Source organism: Somniosus microcephalus, unplaced genomic scaffold (genome assembly GCF_052327205.1).
Source record: "Somniosus microcephalus isolate GS21.2 unplaced genomic scaffold, FLI_Smic_1.0 scaffold542, whole genome shotgun sequence".
Lineage (NCBI taxonomy): Eukaryota > Metazoa > Chordata > Chondrichthyes > Squaliformes > Somniosidae > Somniosus > Somniosus microcephalus.
In genome coordinates, this window is record NW_028225729.1 from 20299 (window position 1) to 42500 (window position 22202).

Genomic DNA, 22202 nt, shown 5'->3' on the forward strand with positions numbered 1-22202 from the left:
TGTGAGTGGTGTTAATGTGTGCTATTTGCAGTGTATGAATTGCCAGGCTGGCCAAGGCGTTGCTTCTGGGAATTGCTGGGGACTGGGCTGTTTAGAAAGGCCGGTGGCGGGCGCTCCGTTCCCGACTCCCGTGTCCGATTAGGGTGGGGGACGGCTGGTTGGAAAGCCCCGACGCTGGCGCAGATTATATTGCCGGACTGGCCCCTGGCGAGTTGGGCAAAGTGTCGCAGTCCGGCAGCGGGTAACAGGCCAGCGGGTAACAGGCAGCTTATCGGTGATAACTTCGGGAAGGAAAGTCCGATCCGGTCGGGGTCAACTGCTACTGAACGGGGTGGTGGGGCCGCACAGACCAGTAGCGGGCTTGTGTAGCTGCCTCTTGGCCCGGCCGAGGTACAGCCGTTGGCTGGAGACCGCTTTCCGACTGCTGAGCCGGTGCCGCGGGGACCCACCTTGACGCGCCGGCTGTCCGAGCAAGCCAGGGGCAAGGGGCATCCATAGGTACCAGAAGGGAGTCGGTCCGGCACCGGGAAGTCGGGTGCCCGTCGCTCCGAATCGAGCCCGGGGTTTTCGTGCGTGTAACTGGGCGGGCGTTTGGACCCGGTTGTCCGGGAGCGGGTCCCCAACGGCGGGAGATTGCCTGGGTTTGGCCGGCCGGCAGTCGAACGCCTCTGGCTCCGAACTCCCGTGTCCGATTTCGGTCTGGGAGGGCTCGTTGGAAAGCCCCGACGCTGGCGCACAATATATTATCGGACTGGACCCCGGCAAGTTCGGGGAAGTGTCGCAGTCCCGTTCCGGCTGCCGCCCCGTCGGTCAGCGGCAGCTTATCGGGGATAACTTCGGGACGGAAAGTCCGATCCGGTCGGGGTGAACTGCGACTGAACGGGGTGGCGGGGCCGCACAGACCAGTAGCGGGCTTGTGTAGCTGCCTCTTGGCCCGGCCGAGGTACAGCCGTTGGCTGGAGACCGCTTTCCGACTGCTGAGCCGGTGCCGCGGGGATCCACCTTGACGCGCCGGCTGTACTAGCAAGCCAGGGGCAAGGGGCATCCAGTGGTACCGGAACGGAGTCGGTCCGACACCGGGAAGCCGGGTGCCCGTCTCTCCGAATCGAGCCCGGTGTTTTCGTGCGTGTAACTGGGCGGGCGTTTGGACCCGGTTGTCCGGGAGCGTGTCCGCAACGGCGGGAGGTTGCCTGAGTTTGGCCGGCCGGCAGTCGAACGCCTTTCGCTCCGGAATCCCGTGTCCGATTTCGGTCAGGGAGGGCTCGTTGGAAAGCCCCGGCGCTCGCGCACACTATATTGTCGGACTGGATCCCGGCAAGTTCGGGAAAGTGTCGCCGACCCGTACCGGCTGCCGCCCCGTCGGTCAGCGGCAGCTTATCGGGGATAACTTCGGGAAGGAAAGTCCGATCCGGGCGGGGTCAACTGCCACTGAACGGGGTGGCGGGCCCGCACAGACCAGTACCTGGCTTGTGTAGCTGCCCCTTTCCCCGGCCGAGGTGCAGCTGTTGGCTGGAGACCGCTTTCCGACTGCTGAGCCGGAGTCGCGGGGGCGCACCTTGACGCACCGGCTGTCCTAGCAAGCCAGGGGCAAGGGGCATCCAGTGGTACCGGAAGGGTGTCGGTCCGACACCGGGAAGCCGGGTGCCCGTCGCTCCGAATCGAGCCCGGGGTTTTCGTGCGTGTAACGGGGCGGCCGTTTGGACCCGGGTGTCCGGGAGCGGGTCCGCAACGGCGGGAGGTTGCCTGAGTTTGGCCGGCCGGCAGTCGAACGCCTTTCGCTCCGGACTCCCTTGTCCGATTTCGGCCAGGGAGGGCTCGTTGGAAAGCCCCGGCGTTGGCGCACACTATATTATCGGACTGGATCCCGGCAACGTCGGGAAAGTGTCGCCGACCCGTACCGGCTGCCGCCCCGTCGGTCAGCGGCAGCGTATCGGGGACAACTTCGGGAAGGAAAGTCCGATCCGGGCGGGGTCAACTGCCACCGAACGGAGTGGCGGGCCCGCACAGAGCAGTACCTCTCTTGTGTAGCTGCCCCTTTCCCCGGCCGAGGTACAGCCGTTGGCTGGAGACCGCTTTCCGACTGCTGAGCCGGAGCCGCGGGGGCCCACCTTGAGGCGCCGGCTGTCCTAGCAAGCCAGGGGCAAGGGGCATCCAGTGGTTCCGGAACGGAGTCGGTCCGACACCGGGAAGCCGGGTGCCCGTCGCTCCGAATGGAGCCCGGTGTTTTCGTGCGTGTAACAAGGCGGGCGTTTGGACACGGTTGTCCGGGAGCGGGTCCGCAACGGCGGGAGGATGCCTGAGTTTGGCCGGCCGGCAGTCGAACGCCTTTGCCTCCGGACTTCCGTGTCCGATTTCGGCCAGGGAGGGCTCGTTGGAAGGCCCCGGCGTTGGCGCACACTATATTATCGGACTGGATCCCGGCAAGGTCGGGAAAGTGTCGCCGACCCGTACCGGCTGCCGCCCCGTCGGTCAGCGGCAGCGTATCGGGGACAACTTCGGGAAGGAAAGTCCGATCCGGGCGGGGTCAACTGCCACCGAACGGAGTGGCGGGCCCGCACAGAGCAGTACCTGTCTTGTGTAGCTGCCCCTTTCCCCGGCCGAGGTACAGCCGTTGGCTGGAGACCGCTTTCCGACTGCTGAGCCGGAGCCGCGGGGGCCCACCTTGAGGCGCCGGCTGTCCTAGCAAGCCAGGGGCAAGGGGCATCCAGTGGTACCGGAACGGAGTCGGTCCGACACCGGGAAGCCGGGTGCCCGTCGCTCCGAATCGAGCCCGGGGTGTACGTGTGTTTAACAAGGCGGGCGTTTGGACCCGGTTGCCCGGCACCAGTCGAACGCCTGTCGCTCCCGACTCCCGTGTCCGATTTCGTTCGGGGAGGGCTCGTTGGAAAGCCCCGGCGCTGGCGCACACTATATTATCGGCCTGGACCCCGGCAAGTTCGGGAAAGTGTCGCCGTCCCGCAGCGGCTGACGGGCCGCCGGTCAGCGGCAGCTTATCGGGCATAACTTCGGGAGGGAAAGTCCGACCCGGTCCGGATCAACGGCAGCCGAACGGGGTGGCGGGCCCGCACAGACCAGTACCTGGCTTGTGTAGCTGCCCCTTTCCGCGGCCGAGGTACAGCCGTTGGCTGGAGACCGCTTTCCGACCACTGAGACGTCGGGGCAGGGGGCGGCCTGCACGCGCCGGCTGTCAGAGCAAGCCAGGGGCAAGGGGCATCCAACGGTATCTGAACGGAGTCGGTCCGACACCGGGAAGCCGGGTGCCCGTCGCTCCGAATCGAGCCTGGGGTGTACGTGTGTTTAACAAGGCGGGCGTTTGGACCCGGTTGCCCGGCACCAGTCGAACGCCTGTCGCTCCCGACTCCCGTGTCCGATTTCGTTCGGGGATGGCTCGTTGGAAAGCCCCGGCTCCGGCGCACACTATATTGCCGAAGTGGCCCCGGGCGAGTTCGGGAAAGTGTCGCCGTCCCGCAGCGGCTGACGGGCCGTCGGTCAGCGGCAGCTTATCGGGGATAACGTCGGGAAGGAAAGTCCGATCCGGTCGGGAACAACGGCAGCTGAACGGGGTGGCGGGGCCGCACAGAGCAGTACCTCGCTTGTGTAGCTGCCCCTTTCCGCGGCCGAGGTACAGCCGTTGGCTGGAGACCGCTTTCCGACCACTGAGACGGCGGGGCAGGGGGCGGCCTGCACGCGCCGGCTGTCAGAGCAAGCCAGGGGCAAGGGGCATCCAACGGTATCTGAACGGAGTCGGTCCGACACCGAGAAGCCGGGTGCCCGTCGCTCCGAAGCGAGACTGGGGTTTTTCGTGTGTAACGTGGCGGGCCTTTGGACCCGGTTGGCCGGGCGGCAGTGGAACACACACAGACACTCGCATACACTGAGAGAGACAGAGAGAAGATAGAGATACACAGAGTGAGAAAGACAAAGTCAACTCAGTAAATGAAATGTGAAAACTGACAACTGGGAAACCAAAAGTCAGAGTGGCAAATGATGAACCAAGGTGGCAAATGATTAACTGAAAACTTGTCATTCACATTTGGGACGGAATTCAGGATGGGAATGTATTCGGCCGCCTTACCGGGGCTTGGGGGTGCTGCTTTCCCGCTTGTGGAACCGAGTTGGGGTCGTCAAATGGCCTGGTGCATTGTTTGAAACACTGGTTAATGAGTTGTCAAGGTCGGAAATCATAGAACATAAGAGCAGCTCATTAACTGAAATTTTGAACATCGACAACTGGTTAACCAAAAGCCAGAGCGACAAATGATTAACCAAGGAGGCAACTCATTAACTGAAATTTTGAACATCGACAACTGGTTAACCAAGAGTCAGAGCGACAAATGATTAACCAAGGAGGCAACTCATTAACTGAATTTCGAACATCGACAACTGGTTAACCAAAAGCCAGAGCGACAAATGATTAACCAAGGAGGCAACTCATTAACTGAATTTCGAACATCGACAACTGGTAAACCAAGAGTCAGAGCGACAAATGATTAACCAAGGAGGCAACTCATTAACTGAAATTTTGAACATCGACAACTGGTTAACCAAGAGTCAGAGCGACAAATGATTAACCAAGGAGGCAACTCATTAACTGAATTTCGAACATCGACAACTGGTTAACCAAAAGACACAGGGACAAATGAGTAACCAAAGGGCCAACTCATTAACTGAAATTTCAAAGAGGCAACTCAGTAACTGAAATTTTGAACATCGACAACTGGTTAACCAAAAGCCAGAGCGACAAATGCTTAACCAAGGAGGCAACTCATTAACTGAATTTCGAACATCGACAACTGGTTAACCAAGAGTCAGAGCGACAAATGATTAACCAAGGAGGCAACTCATTAACTGAATTTCGAACATCGACAACTGGTTAACCAAAAGACACAGGGACAAATGAGTAACCAAAGGGCCAACTCATTAACTGAAATTTCAAAGAGGCAACTCATTAACTGAGATTTGAACATCGACAACTGGTTAACCAAATGTCAGAGCGACAAATGAGTAACCAAGCAGGCAACTGACTAACTGAAAACTTGTCATTCACATTTGGGACGGAATTCCGGATGGGAATGTATTCGGCCCCCTTACCGGGCCTTGGGGTGCTGCCTTCCCGCTTGTGGAACCGAGTTGGGGTCGTCAAATGGCCTGGTGCATTGTTTGAAACACTGGTTAATGAGTTGTCAAGGTAGGACATCATAGAACATAAGAGCAGCTCATTAACTGAAATTTTGAAAATCGACAACTGGTTAACCAAAAGTCAGAGCGACAAATGATTAACCAAGGAGGCAACTCATTAACTGAAATTTTGAACATCGACAACTGGTTAACCAAATGCCAGAGCGACAAATGATTAACCAAGGAGGCAACTCATTAACTGAATTTCGAACATCGACAACTGGTTAACCAAGAGTCAGAGCGACAAATGATTAACCAAGGAGGCAACTCATTAACTGAATTTCGAACATCGACAACTGGTTAACCAAGAGTCAGAGCGACAAATGATTAACCAAGGAGGCAACTCATTAACTGAATTTCGAACATCGACAACTGGGTAACCAAAAGACACAGGGACAAATGAGTAACCAAAGGGCCAACTCATTAACTGAAATTTCAAAGAGGCTACTCATTAACTGAAATTTGAACATCGACAACTGGTTAACCAAATGTCAGAGCGACAAATGAGTAACCAAGCAGGCAACTGATTAACTGAAAACTTGTCATTCACATTTGGGACGGAATTCACGATGGGAATGTATTCGGCCCCCTTACCGGGGCTTGGGGTGCTGCTTTCCCGCTTGTGGAACCGAGTTGGGGTCGTCAAATGGCCTGGTGCATTGTTTGAAACACTGGTTAATGAGTTGTCAAGGTAGGAAATCATAGAACATAAGAGCAGCTCATTAACTGAAATTTTGAACATCGACAACTGGTTAACCAAAAGCCAGAGCGACAAATGATTAACCAAGGAGGCAACTCATTAACTGAATTTCGAACATCGACAACTGGTTAACCAAAAGACACAGGGACAAATGAGTAACCAAAGGGCCAACTCATTAACTGAAATTTCAAAGAGGCAACTCATTAACTGAAATTTTGAACATCGACAACTGGATAACCAAAAGCCAGAGCGACAAATGATTAACCAAGGAGGCAACTCATTAACTGAATTTCGAACATCGACAACTGGGTAACCAAAAGACACAGGGACAAATGAGTAACCAAAGGGCCAACTCATTAACTGAAATTTCAAAGAGGCAACTCATTAACTGAAATTTTGAACATCGACAACTGGTTAACCAAAAGCCAGAGCGACAAATGATTAACCAAGGAGGCAACTCATTAACTGAATTTCGAACATCGACAACTGGTTAACCAAGAGTCAGAGCGACAAATGATTAACCAAGGAGGCAACTCATTAACTGAAATTTTGAACATCGACAACTGGGTAACCAAGAGTCAGAACGACAAATGATTAACCAAGGAGGCAACTCATTAACTGAATTTCGAACATCGACAACTGGTTAACCAAAAGACACAGGGACAAATGAGTAACCAAAGGGCCAACTCATTAACTGAAATTTCAAAGAGGCAACTCAGTAACTGTAATTTTGAACATCGACAACTGGTTAACCAAAAGCCAGAGCGACAAATGATTAACCAAGGAGGCAACTCACTAACTGAATTTCGAACATCGACAACTGGTTAACCAAAAGACACAGGGACAAATGAGTAACCAAAGGGCCAACTCATTAACTGAAATTTCAAAGAGGCAACTCATTAACTGAAATTTTGAACATCGACAACTGGTTAACCAAAAGCCAGAGCGACAAATGAATAACCAAGGAGGCAACTCATTAACTGAATTTCGAACATCGACAACTGGTTAACCAAAAGACACAGGGACAAATGAGTAACCAAAGGGCCAACTCATTAACTGAAATTTCAAAGAGGCAACTCATTAACTGTAATTTTGAACATCGACAACTGGCTAACCAAAAGCCAGAGCGACAAATGATTAACCAAGCAGGCAACTCATTAACTGAATTTCGAACATCGACAACTGGTTAACCAAAAGACACAGGGACAAATGAGTAACCAAAGGGCCAACTCATTAACTGAAATTTCAAAGAGGCAACTCATTAACTGAAATTTTGAACATCGACAACTGGTTAACCAAAAGCCAGAGCGACAAATGATTAACCAAGGAGGCAACTCATTAACTGAATTTCGAACATCGACAACTGGTTAACCAAAAGACACAGGGACAAATGAGTAACCAAAGGGCCAACTCATTAACTGAAATTTCAAAGAGGCAACTCATTAACTGTAATTTTGAACATCGACAACTGGTTAACCAAAAGCCAGAGCGACAAATGATTAACCAAGGAGGCAGCTCATTAACTGAATTTCGAACATCGACAACTGGTTAACCAAAAGACACAGGGACAAATGAGTAACCAAAGGGCCAACTCATTAACTGAAATTTCAAAGAGGCAACTCACAAACTGAAATTTTGAACATCGACAACTGGTTAACCAAAAGCCAGAGCGACAAATGATTAACCAAGGAGGCAACTCATTAACTGAATTTCGAACATCGACAACTGGATAACCAAAAGACACAGGGACAAATGAGTAACCAAAGGGCCAACTCATTAACTGAAATTTCAAAGAGGCAACTCATTAACTGAATTTCGAACATCGACAACTGGTTAACCAAATGTCAGAGCGACAAATGAGTAACCAAGCAGGCAACTGATTAACTGAAAACTTGTCATTCACATTTGGGACGGAATTCAGGATGGGAATGTATTCGGCCCCCTTACCGGGGCTTGGGGTGCTGCTTTCCCGCTTGTGGAACCGAGTTGCGGTCGTCAAATGGCCTGGTGCATTGTTTGAAACACTGGATAATGAGTTGTCAAGGTCGGAAATCATAGAACATAAGAGCAGCTCATTAACTGAAATTTTGAACATCGACAACTGGTTAACCAAAAGCCAGAGCGACAAATGATTAACCAAGGAGGCAACTCATTAACTGAATTTCGAACATCGACAACTGGGTAACCAAAAGACACAGGGACAAATGAGTAACCAAAGGGCCAACTCATTAACTGAAATTTCAAAGAGGCTACTCATTAACTGAAATTTGAACATCGACAACTGGTTAACCAAATGTCAGAGCGACAAATGAGTAACCAAGCAGGCAACTGATTAACTGAAAACTTGTCATTCACATTTGGGACGGAATTCACGATGGGAATGTATTCGGCCCCCTTACCGGGGCTTGGGGTGCTGCTTTCCCGCTTGTGGAACCGAGTTGGGGTCGTCAAATGGCCTGGTGCATTGTTTGAAACACTGGTTAATGAGTTGTCAAGGTAGGAAATCATAGAACATAAGAGCAGCTCATTAACTGAAATTTTGAACATCGACAACTGGTTAACCAAAAGCCAGAGCGACAAATGATTAACCAAGGAGGCAACTCATTAACTGAATTTCGAACATCGACAACTGGTTAACCAAAAGACACAGGGACAAATGAGTAACCAAAGGGCCAACTCATTAACTGAAATTTCAAAGAGGCAACTCATTAACTGAAATTTTGAACATCGACAACTGGATAACCAAAAGCCAGAGCGACAAATGATTAACCAAGGAGGCAACTCATTAACTGAATTTCGAACATCGACAACTGGGTAACCAAAAGACACAGGGACAAATGAGTAACCAAAGGGCCAACTCATTAACTGAAATTTCAAAGAGGCAACTCATTAACTGAAATTTTGAACATCGACAACTGGTTAACCAAAAGCCAGAGCGACAAATGATTAACCAAGGAGGCAACTCATTAACTGAATTTCGAACATCGACAACTGGTTAACCAAGAGTCAGAGCGACAAATGATTAACCAAGGAGGCAACTCATTAACTGAAATTTTGAACATCGACAACTGGGTAACCAAGAGTCAGAACGACAAATGATTAACCAAGGAGGCAACTCATTAACTGAATTTCGAACATCGACAACTGGTTAACCAAAAGACACAGGGACAAATGAGTAACCAAAGGGCCAACTCATTAACTGAAATTTCAAAGAGGCAACTCAGTAACTGTAATTTTGAACATCGACAACTGGTTAACCAAAAGCCAGAGCGACAAATGATTAACCAAGGAGGCAACTCACTAACTGAATTTCGAACATCGACAACTGGTTAACCAAAAGACACAGGGACAAATGAGTAACCAAAGGGCCAACTCATTAACTGAAATTTCAAAGAGGCAACTCATTAACTGAAATTTTGAACATCGACAACTGGTTAACCAAAAGCCAGAGCGACAAATGAATAACCAAGGAGGCAACTCATTAACTGAATTTCGAACATCGACAACTGGTTAACCAAAAGACACAGGGACAAATGAGTAACCAAAGGGCCAACTCATTAACTGAAATTTCAAAGAGGCAACTCATTAACTGTAATTTTGAACATCGACAACTGGCTAACCAAAAGCCAGAGCGACAAATGATTAACCAAGCAGGCAACTCATTAACTGAATTTCGAACATCGACAACTGGTTAACCAAAAGACACAGGGACAAATGAGTAACCAAAGGGCCAACTCATTAACTGAAATTTCAAAGAGGCAACTCATTAACTGAAATTTTGAACATCGACAACTGGTTAACCAAAAGCCAGAGCGACAAATGATTAACCAAGGAGGCAACTCATTAACTGAATTTCGAACATCGACAACTGGTTAACCAAAAGACACAGGGACAAATGAGTAACCAAAGGGCCAACTCATTAACTGAAATTTCAAAGAGGCAACTCATTAACTGTAATTTTGAACATCGACAACTGGTTAACCAAAAGCCAGAGCGACAAATGATTAACCAAGGAGGCAGCTCATTAACTGAATTTCGAACATCGACAACTGGTTAACCAAAAGACACAGGGACAAATGAGTAACCAAAGGGCCAACTCATTAACTGAAATTTCAAAGAGGCAACTCACAAACTGAAATTTTGAACATCGACAACTGGTTAACCAAAAGCCAGAGCGACAAATGATTAACCAAGGAGGCAACTCATTAACTGAATTTCGAACATCGACAACTGGATAACCAAAAGACACAGGGACAAATGAGTAACCAAAGGGCCAACTCATTAACTGAAATTTCAAAGAGGCAACTCATTAACTGAATTTCGAACATCGACAACTGGTTAACCAAATGTCAGAGCGACAAATGAGTAACCAAGCAGGCAACTGATTAACTGAAAACTTGTCATTCACATTTGGGACGGAATTCAGGATGGGAATGTATTCGGCCCCCTTACCGGGGCTTGGGGTGCTGCTTTCCCGCTTGTGGAACCGAGTTGCGGTCGTCAAATGGCCTGGTGCATTGTTTGAAACACTGGATAATGAGTTGTCAAGGTCGGAAATCATAGAACATAAGAGCAGCTCATTAACTGAAATTTTGAACATCGACAACTGGTTAACCAAGAGTCAGGGCGACAAATGATTAACCAAGGAGGCAACTCATTAACTGAATTTCGAACATCGACAACTGGGTAACCAAAAGACACAGGGACAAATGAGTAACCAAAGGGCCAACTCATTAACTGAAATTTCAAAGAGGCAACTCATTAACTGAAATTTGAACATCGACAACTGGTTAACCAAATGTCAGAGCGACAAATGAGTAACCAAGCAGGCAACTGATTAACTGAAAACTTGTCATTCACATTTGGGACGGAATTCACGATGGGAATGTATTCGGCCCCCTTACCGGGCCTTGGGGTGCTGCTTTCCCGCTTGTGGAACCGAGTTGGGGTCGTCAAATGGCCTGGTGCATTGTTTGATACATTGGTTAATGAGTTGTCAAGGTCGGAAATCATAGAACATAAGAGCAGCTCATTAACTGAAATTTTGAACATCGACAACTGGGTAACCAAAAGCCAGAGCGACAAATGATTAACCAAGGAGGCAACTCATTAACTGAATTTCGAACATCGACAACTGGTTAACCAAAAGACACAGGGACAAATGAGTAACCAAAGGGCCAACTCATTAACTGAAATTTCAAAGAGGCAACTCATTAACTGAAATTTTGAACATCGACAACTGGTTAACCAAAAGCCAGAGCGACAAATGATTAACCAAGGAGGCAACTCATTAACTGAATTTCGAACATCGACAACTGGTTAACCAAGAGTCAGAGCGACAAATGATTAACCAAGGAGGCAACTCACAAACTGAATTTCGAACATCGACAACTGGGTAACCAAAAGACACAGGGACAAATGAGTAACCAAAGGGCCAACTCATTAACTGAAATTTCAAAGAGGCTACTCATTAACTGAAATTTGAACATCGACAACTGGTTAACCAAATGTCAGAGCGACAAATGAGTAACCAAGCAGGCAACTGATTAACTGAAAACTTGTCATTCACATTTGGGACGGAATTCAGGATGGGAATGTATTCGGCCCCCTTACCGGGGCTTGGGGTGCTGCTTTCCCGCTTGTGGAACCGAGTTGCGGTCGTCAAATGGCCTGGTGCATTGTTTGAAACACTGGTTAATGAGTTGTCAAGGTCGGAAATCATAGAACATAAGAGCAGCTCATTAACTGAAATTTTGAACAGCGACAACTGGTTAACCAAAAGCCAGAGCGACAAATGATTAACCAAGGAGGCAACTCATTAACTGAATTTCGAACATCGACAACTGGTAAACCAAAAGACACAGGGACAAATGAGTAACCAAAGGGCCAACTCATTAACTGAAATTTCAAAGAGGCAACTCATTAACTGAAATTTTGAACATCGACAACTGGTTAACCAAAAGCCAGAGCGACAAATGATTAACCAAGGAGGCAACTCATTAACTGAATTTCGAACATCGACAACTGGCTAACCAAATGTCAGAGCGACAAATGATTAACCAAGGAGGCAACTCATTAACTGAATTTCGAACATCGACAACTGGTTAACCAAGAGTCAGAGCGACAAATGATTAACCAAGGAGGCAACTCATTAACTGAATTTCGAACATCGACAACTGGGTAACCAAAAGACACAGGGACAAATGAGTAACCAAAGGGCCAACTCATTAACTGAAATTTCAAAGAGGCTACTCATTAACTGAAATTTGAACATCGACAACTGGGTAACCAAATGTCAGAGCGACAAATGATTAACCAAGCAGGCAACTGATTAACTGAAAACTTGTCATTCACATTTGGGACGGAATTCACGATGGGAATGTATTCGGCCCCCTTACCGGGCCTTGGGGTGCTGCTTTCCCGCTTGTGGAACCGAGTTGGGGTCGTCAAATGGCCTGGTGCATTGTTTGAAACACTGGTTAATGAGTTGTCAAGGTCGGAAATCATAGAACATAAGAGCAGCTCATTAACTGAAATTTTGAACATCGACAACTGGTTAACCAAAAGCCAGAGCGACAAATGATTAACCAAGGAGGCAACTCATTAACTGAATTTCGAACATCGACAACTGGTTAACCAAAAGACACAGGGACAAATGAGTAACCAAAGGGCCAACTCATTAACTGAAATTTCAAAGAGGCAACTCATTAACTGAAATTTTGAACATCGACAACTGGTTAACCAAAAGCCAGAGCGACAAATGATTAACCAAGGAGGCAACTCATTAACTGAATTTCGAACATCGACAACTGGTTAACCAAGAGTCAGAGCGACAAATGATTAACCAAGGAGGCAACTCATTAACTGAATTTCGAACATCGACAACTGGGTAACCAAGAGTCAGAGCGACAAATGATTAACCAAGGAGGCAACTTAGTAACTGAATTTCGAACATCGACAACTGGTTAACCAAAAGACACAGGGACAAATGAGTAACCAAAGGGCCAACTCAATAACTGAAATTTCAAAGAGGCAACTCAGTAACTGAAATTTTGAACATCGACAACTGGTTAACCAAAAGCCAGAGCGACAAATGATTAACCAAGGAGGCAACTCATTAACTGAATTTCGAACATCGACAACTGGTTAACCAAAAGACACAGGGACAAATGAGTAACCAAGGAGGCAACTCATTAACTGAATTTCGAACATCGACAACTGGGTAACCAAAAGACACAGGGACAAATGAGTAACCAAAGGGCCAACTCATTAACTGAAATTTCAAAGAGGCTACTCATTAACTGAAATTTGAACATCGACAACTGGGTAACCAAATGTCAGAGCGACAAATGATTAACCAAGCAGGCAACTGATTAACTGAAAACTTGTCATTCACATTTGGGACGGAATTCAGGATGGGAATGTATTCGGCCGCCTTACCGGGGCTTGGGGTGCTGCTTTCCCGCTTGTGGAACCGAGTTGGGGTCGTCAAATGGCCCGGTGCATTGTTTGAAACACTGGTTAATGAGTTGTCAAGGTAGGAAATCATAGAACATAAGAGCAGCTCATTAACTGAATTTCGAACATCGACAACTGGTTAACCAAAAGCCAGAGCGACAAATGATTAACCAAGGAGGCAACTCATTAACTGAATTTCGAACATCGACAACTGGTTAACCAAAAGACACAGGGACAAATGAGTAACCAAAGGGCCAACTCATTAACTGAAATTTCAAAGAGGCAACTAATTAACTGAAATTTTGAACATCGACAACTGGTTAACCAAAAGCCAGAGCGACAAATGATTAACCAAGGAGGCAACTCATTAACTGAATTTCGAACATCGACAACTGGGTAACCAAGAGTCAGAGCGACAAATGATTAACCAAGGAGGCAACTCATTAACTGAATTTCGAACATCGACAACTGGTGAACCAAAAGACACAGGGACAAATGAGTAACCAAAGGGCCAACTCATTAACTGAAATTTCAAAGAGGCAACTCATTAACTGAAATTTTGAACATCGACAACTGGTTAACCAAAAGCCAGAGCGACAAATGATTAACCAAGGAGGCAACTCATTAACTGAATTTCGAACATCGACAACTGGTTAACCAAGATTCAGAGCGACAAATGATTAACCAAGGAGGCAACTCATTAACTGAATTTCGAACATCGACAACTGGGTAACCAAGAGTCAGAGCGACAAATGATTAACCAAGGAGGCAACTCATTAACTGAATTTCGAACATCGACAACTGGTTAACCAAAAGACACAGGGACAAATGAGTAACCAAAGGGCCAACTCATTAACTGAAATTTCAAAGAGGCTACTCATTAACTGAAATTTGAACATCGACAACTGGTTAACCAAATGTCAGAGCGACAAATGAGTAACCAGGCAGGCAACTGATTAACTGAAAACTTGTCATTCACATTTGGGACGGAATTCACGATGGGAATGTATTCGGCCCCCTTACCGGGCCTTGGGGTGCTGCTTTCCCGCTTGTGGAACCGAGTTGGGGTCGTCAAATGGCCTGGTGCATTGTTTGAAACACTGGTTAATGAGTTGTCAAGGTAGGAAATCATAGAACATAAGAGCAGCTCATTAACTGAAATTTTGAACATCGACAACTGGTTAACCAAAAGCCAGAGCGACAAATGATTAACCAAGGAGGCAACTCATTAACTGAATTTCGAACATCGACAACTGGTTAACCAAAAGACACAGGGACAAATGAGTAACCAAAGGGCCAACTCATTAACTGAAATTTCAAAGAGGCAACTAATTAACTGAAATTTTGAACATGGACAACTGGTTAACCAAAAGCCAGAGCGACAAATGATTAACCAAGGAGGCAACTCATTAACTGAATTTCGAACATCGACAACTGGGTAACCAAGAGTCAGAGCGACAAATGATTAACCAAGGAGGCAACTCATTAACTGAATTTCGAACATCGACAACTGGTTAACCAAAAGACACAGGGACAAATGAGTAACCAAAGGGCCAACTCATTAACTGAAATTTCAAAGAGGCAACTCATTAACTGAAATTTTGAACATCGACAACTGGTTAACCAAAAGCCAGAGCGACAAATGATTAACCAAGGAGGCAACTCATTAACTGAATTTCGAACATCGACAACTGGTTAACCAAGATTCAGAGCGACAAATGATTAACCAAGGAGGCAACTCATTAACTGAATTTCGAACATCGACAACTGGGTAACCAAGAGTCAGAGCGACAAATGATTAACCAAGGAGGCAACTCATTAACTGAATTTCGAACATCGACAACTGGTTAACCAAAAGACACAGGGACAAATGAGTAACCAAAGGGCCAACTCATTAACTGAAATTTCAAAGAGGCTACTCATTAACTGAAATTTGAACATCGACAACTGGTTAACCAAATGTCAGAGCGACAAATGAGTAACCAGGCAGGCAACTGATTAACTGAAAACTTGTCATTCACATTTGGGACGGAATTCACGATGGGAATGTATTCGGCCCCCTTACCGGGCCTTGGGGTGCTGCTTTCCCGCTTGTGGAACCGAGTTGGGGTCGTCAAATGGCCTGGTGCATTGTTTGAAACACTGGTTAATGAGTTGTCAAGGTAGGAAATCATAGAACATAAGAGCAGCTCATTAACTGAAATTTTGAACATCGACAACTGGTTAACCGAAAGCCAGAGCGACAAATGATTAACCAAGGAGGCAACTCATTAACTGAATTTCGAACATCGACAACTGGATAACCAAAAGACACAGGGACAAATGAGTAACCAAAGGGCCAACTCATTAACTGAAATTTCAAAGAGGCAACTCATTAACTGAAATTTTGAACATCGACAACTGGTTAACCAAAAGCCAGAGCGACAAATGATTAACCAAGGAGGCAACTCAGTAACTGAATTTCGAACATCGACAACTGGTTAACCAAATGTCAGAGCGACAAATGATTAACCAAGGAGGCAACTCATTAACTGAATTTCGAACATCGACAACTGGTTAACCAAGATTCAGAGCGACAAATGATTAACCAAGGAGGCAACTCATTAACTGAATTTCGAACATCGACAACTGGGTAACCAAAAGACGCAGGGACAAATGAGTAACCAAAGGGCCAACTCATTAACTGAAATTTCAAAGAGGCTACTCATTAACTGAAATTTGAACATCGACAACTGGTTAACCAAATGTCAGAGCGACAAATGAGTAACCAAGCAGGCAACTGATTAACTGAAAACTTGTCATTCACATTTGGGACGGAATTCACGATGGGAATGTATTCGGCCCCCTTACCGGGCCTTGGGGTGCTGCTTTCCCGCTTGTGGAACCGAGTTGGGGTCGTCAAATGGCCTGGTGCATTGTTTGAAACACTGGTTAATGAGTTGTCAAGGTAGGAAATCATAGAACATAAGAGCAGCTCATTAACTGAAATTTTGAACATCGACAACTGGTTAACCAAGAGTCAGAGCGACAAATGATTAACCAAGGAGGCAACTCATTAACTGAATTTCGAACATCGACAACTGGTTAACCAAAAGACACAGGGACAAATGAGTAACCAAAGGGCCAACTCATTAACTGAAATTTCAAAGAGGCAACTCATTAACTGTAATTTTGAACATCGACAACTGGTTAACCAAAAGCCAGAGCGACAAATGATTAACCAAGGAGGCAACTCAGTAACTGAATTTCGAACATCGACAACTGGTTAACCAAAAGACACAGGGACAAATGAGTAACCAAAGGGCCAACTCATTAACTGAAATTTCAAAGAGGCAACTCACTAACTGAATTTCGAACATCGACAACTGGTTAACCAAATGTCAGAGCGACAAATGATTAACCAAGCAGGCAACTGATTAACTGAAATTTTAAAATTGACAACTGGATAACCAAAAGTGGGAACTCATGCTTCGGACGGGCTTACATACGGCAGGCTGACGCCCGGCAGAGGCCCGGGCTTCGCCTCCCTTGCGTAAGCGACCGTCTCCGAATCGATTAAAGGCGTAAAATCGGAGTTCAGAGCGGGAAAATTTTTTCCCGAAAACGGCCGGAAAAAAAAAATGTCTCCTTTTCCGCCGAGCAGGGTGGCATTCGAACGGGCACGGGAAGCCGCGTCTAACGGTGTAAAAACGGCTTGGCTCCGACGCGGGAGTGCGGAGATATGGCCGTTCAAAGTTGTACTGGAAGTCCGGAAGGAGAAAAATTTGACTGCCTGTAGCCGAAAAAAGTTCCAGCGGTCGGTCACAAAAGTCAAATCCGTCCCGCTGATTTGACACTTGTCATTTCTGGCAGGGGGGATTGGCGGGGTACCTGGAGAATGGTAGGAGGTGGTTTTTCGAGACTTTGTCTGTTTTCCAGATTACTGTCTAGGGCCTCCAGGTCTGCAGAGACCGACCCGGGCTGCCGTCCAACCGACTTTTAACCCTTTTTGGGTGGAAATTTATTTCCATTTTTAACCAATTTTCGGGTTTTTGGTCGGGCTTAAAAACGGCAGCCTGACGCCCGGCAGAGGCCGGGGCTTCGGCTCCCTTGCGTAAGGGACCGTATACGAAACGATTAAAGCCGAAAAATCCGAGTTCAGAGCGGGAATTTTTTTTCCCGAAATCGGCCGAAAAATAAAAAAATTCTCCTTTTCCGCCGAGCAGGGCGGCATTCGAACGGGCACGGGAAGCCGCGTCTAACGGTGTAAAAACGGCTTGGCTCCGACGCGGGAGTGCGGAGATATGGCCGTTCAAAGTTGTACTGGAAGTCCGGAAGGAGAAAAATTTGACTGCCTGTAGCCGAAAAAAGTTCCAGCGGTCGGTCACAAAAGTCAAATCCGTCCCGCTGATTTGACACTTGTCATTTCTGGCAGGGGGGATTGGCGGGGTACCTGGAGAATGGTAGGAGGTGGTTTCTCGAGACTTGGTCTGTTTTCCAGATTACTGTCTAGGGCCTCCAGGTCTGCAGAGACCGACCCGGGCTGCCGTCCAACCGACTTTTAACCCTTTTTGGGTGGAAATTTATTTCCATTTTTAACCAATTTTCGGGTTTTTGGTCGGGCTTAAAAAACGGCAGCCTGACGCCTGGCAGAGGCCGGGGCTTCGGCTCCCCTTGCGTAAGGGACCGTATTCGACCCGATTAAGCCCCGAAAATGGATCCAAATGTCGGCCGACCAAGTAAGCTTGCTGGGGAGAGAGACTAAGTGCCGGGCTGGGCACCTCATTAACCAGTGAAAAGTTTTGGCTGCTGGAGAGACTAAGTCCCAGCCTGGGCACATCATTAACCATAAATGAAAAAGGCGAGGCCGAGTCTGGTGCATGGCTAACTGATTAACCAAATTGGCAAGGCCCGGGCTGAAAGTGAATGAGCGACCCGTGGCCAGGGGGCTGGAATGCGGGAGAGAATCCAACCCCCAAAATATGGAAGTCCGATGAGAAAATATTCGGCCGCCTTTTGCGGGCCTCGGGTGTTGCTTCCCGGCCTGGGAAAGTGAGTTGCTCCCGGCAAATTGACATGTGCATTTTTTGATTTCGAGACATGATTAACCAAATCACGGAAGTCCGGTGAGAAAAGATTCGGCCGCTTCACGCCGGCCTCGGGTGATGCTTTCCGGCTTGGGAAAGTGAGTTGCTACCGCCAAATTGACATGTGTCATTTCTGGCAAGTGTCTCAGGACATAGTTTATGAGTTGCAGCTTGGGAAATCATTAACCTAGTCGGAAGTCCCGATGAAGAAAAAAAAAAGTGCCATTTGCGGGGATTTGGGTGCTCCTGGTCGGATAGAGGTGGCCGTTTGACCCGCTGATTTGACACTTGTCATTTCTGGCAGGGGGGGTTGGCGGGGTGCCCGGAGATTTTCGGGAACACGATTTTCAGAACAAAATTCACTCAGCGGGAGCACTTTGAAAATGCCCGAAAAGTGTTACTTTGCTAAAAGGCTCATTTTATCAATATAGAGACCTTTCAAAGAGTATTGGAAAGTCATATTAAAATGGTTTTGTGGCTTTTATGACTTAATGACAAAAAACTCTAAGTGTGAATCTGAAATCGTAGACAGACAGCAGAAACATATAAATAATTCCAGCGTCTAAGTTTCATTTGCTGTCTGTCACACAGGTGCCTCTGAACCGGTCAGGGCCTGTGACCCCACTGAGCTTGTGTTTTATGGCTTATGCACACGCAGTGTTTGCACCAAGTTCCCCTGTGTTGTGCGCTCAGTGGGCCCGTCCAAGACAGCAGAAACAAGACGTACATGCCAGCGTCTTTAAAGTTTCATTTGTTGTCTTGTCACACAGGTGCCTCTGAACGGGTCAGGGCCTGTGACCCCACTGAGTTGTTTACTGGGGCTAATGCACAAGCAGTGTTTTGTCAGATCCCACTGTGTTGTGCGCTCAGTGGGTCCGTCTAAAATGACAAGACAGCAGAAACATTCCAGCGAGTTCCATTTGTTGTCTTGTCACACAGGTGCCTCTGAACGGGTCAGGGCCTGTGACCCCACTGAGTTGTTTACTGGGGCTAACGCACAAGCAGTGTTTGTCAGAGAGTTCCACTGTGTTGTGCGCTCAGTGGGTCCGTCTAAAATGACAAGACAGCAGAAACATTCCAGCGAGTTCCATTTGTTGTCTTGTCACACAGGTGCCTCTGAGCGGGTCAGGGCCTGTGACCCCATTGAGCTTTGTGAGCAACGTATGCACACGCAGTGTTTGCAACGAGATTCCCCTGTGTCGTGCGCTCAGTGGGCCCGTACGACCGATTTGGTGACTCGCGTCCGTAGTGGGAGTCCCCGGGTCGGCCCAGTATAGAGAGAGGCTGGTGTTCAGGCTATTTCAGGGTTTCCTCTCGTTTCTGTCGCTGGTGACAAGACGGGCATGCACACGGCGAGTCAGAGAGAGGGTGTCGGCGCAGCTCCCGGTGTTTTCTTCCTTGGCCGCGCCCTTCTCTTTGTCCTTGAAACTCTTTCGCGTGAGTCCGAGACGTCCTGTGATTCTCAGTGGTCCTATTCAGGCAGCGGAGCGGGTGTCCGCGTCTTGTGCACGAAATCTTGTGTGCTCAGTGCGTCCCGTTCTGCTAGCTGAAGACGCTATTTCTCTGGCAAATTTCAGCAAAGAAACGCGCACGCAGACAGACACACGCACGCGTGGTGTAGGTTGTTGTTGTGTGAGTGGTTTTTCTTGCCTTGACGGTTACCGGTTGCAAACACAATTAAGTTGAACCCGGCACCAACCTCTCTGTGGTGGGGAGGCCATGTGCCCAGCAAGACAAAGCGATTGTTGGTGGTGGTGGTGGTGATGGTGGTGGTGGCTAATAAAGAAAGGTCGTATTTCGCTAGCTTTACCCCGAGCGTGTTCTCGCGACTTGGTTGGTCTTCCGTCCTGACGGTGGTTCCGCGCGCGTGCGCGAGCTCAGCCTGATGCAAAAACACCAAAAAACCCTTCTGTGCCTCACACAAAGTGGTGTGCTAATGGTCCGAGTTGTGTCGTTTGCATCGTATTGGACGGTCGGCCTGGTCGCGAGCCCGGCAAGGTGGGCTTTCGTTGTGTCGGCTTTTTTTGTACTGTTACACACGCACACACACCAGCAGGAGAGCTTCCCGGGGTTTGCTTCTTGCATCTGCCCGGAGCCATGGTCGGCCGCGTCCGGCGCCTCTTGCGCGGGCGAGAGGTTACATTCCAAACAAAAACTCGCCGAACTCGCACGAACAGGCAAAACAGTCGCACCGGTCCGGGATAGCAAACGAGTTTAGATCGGTCAGAGAGCCCGAGTTGGAGGAGTTGGGGTGGAATTTGAACGGTGCACCGAGAAGGTGATGTGTGTGTGTGCGCACGGCAGTTGGTTTCGGTCGGCTTGAGACAGGGACGGCCCTGGCACGCTTGGGTGGTTCTTCGTTCAGCATGGACTTTTGCGGTTCAATGACAGGCAGAGAAAAAAAGAGAAGATGGCGAGATGGGGAGGTGTCCTGGCTTGACTTTGATGCAACAAAAAGCCTGGCCCTCTTTGCTTTTCTAATTCTGCTGCCTACTGACGCCTCCGCCTCATGTCTTTGCTGTTCGTTGGCTTCCCCCTGTGTGACCTTGGCCTGCGGCCCTTCTTTCGACTTCCGTCTCTTCCAGTCTCGTGCATCATCTCTTATCTTGTGCCGAGCCTATCTCTCAACCTCTCTCTCTCTCTCACACGCAAGCTCTGCTGCTCCCCTCTTCTCGTCCGGATCGGACAACAATGGACTTTGCCACCGTCTTGCAAGCATTAACACCGCAGTCGAATTGAAGGGAGCTTCTGCGGGCTCGCGTGCTGCCTGGCGGCTCGTCGTCGGGACCTCGGCGAACGGCCACTGTGAGCTCTGCTGGGATTTGAACCGGTGATGCAGGCCCGGCTTTCTTTTCCCCCCGTAGTGCAACTTTGGTCGATCTAGTCACTCTCCCTTTACCGGTACAGGGTACCTAGACGCTTCTCCACTCTGGCTCCCGCGAGCTGTTTGGGGGGCGGCGGTTTAAAGACTCGAGTGTCTGTTTGTCGGTGTCGAGAGCTTGTTAGCAGCCAGCAGCAAGCAAGCAAGCAAGCAGCAGCAGCAGCAGCCAAGTTGAACGTTCGAGAGAATGTACCTGCCCGTCCACACGGATTTCTACCCCCCACAGTGGGGTGTTTTCACGCGGTCGGCTTGTACCCCACTCAGTTCGTTTTTCTGGCCTTGTTGTCTACTGTCATGTTTGTTTGTCTTGTCTGTCTGCCTGTCACTCTCTCTCTTCTCCCGGCAATCGGTGGCAGCAGAGACCCTGCCTCTGTTGGCCGTGGTGCGTGTCGGACGGTGGGCTCAGGCGTTTGACCCCGATGCGTGTCGCCTCGCGAGCGCCCTGACAACAAAATCTCGGTGAAACCCTTGTCATTTGATGATCGACTGATACACACCTCCGGGCCGTGCCAAGGATGGGGCTTCTACCAACCCTCTATGCGTGGGCATAGAGGGAGAGAAGCGTTGGGCGGTCCGGGCTTGGGACCCTCCGGGGAACAAAACACCAAGCCGAAAAAAACGCACAACTCTTAGCGGTGGATCACTCGGCTTGTGCGTCGATGAAGAACGCAGCTAGCTGCGAGAATTAATGTGAATTGCAGGACACATTGATCATCGACACTTTGAACGCACTTTGCGGCCCCGGGTTCGTCCCGGGGCTACGCCTGTCTGAGGGTCGCTTGACCATCAATCGCACTTGCCTTGCCATCGTGTGAGGTGAGAGCGCGGCTGGGGTGTCGCAGAGGCCTAGTCCTCTTTGTCCCCCTAAGTGCAGACCTAGAGTTTCTCCTCCCAATGGAGAGTTTGACCCGTGCCGTTT

At 48.6% G+C, this 22202-nt stretch overlaps 1 non-coding gene across 1 annotated transcript; it reads left to right on the forward strand.

Moving 5' to 3' along the window:
- Nucleotides 1–21907: 21907 nt before the first annotated feature.
- Nucleotides 21908–22061, forward strand: LOC147081511 (5.8S ribosomal RNA). Its single transcript, XR_015076573.1, has one exon. It is a non-coding gene; the product is annotated as a 5.8S ribosomal RNA (ribosomal RNA).
- The last annotated feature ends 141 nt before the right edge of the window (nucleotides 22062–22202 follow it).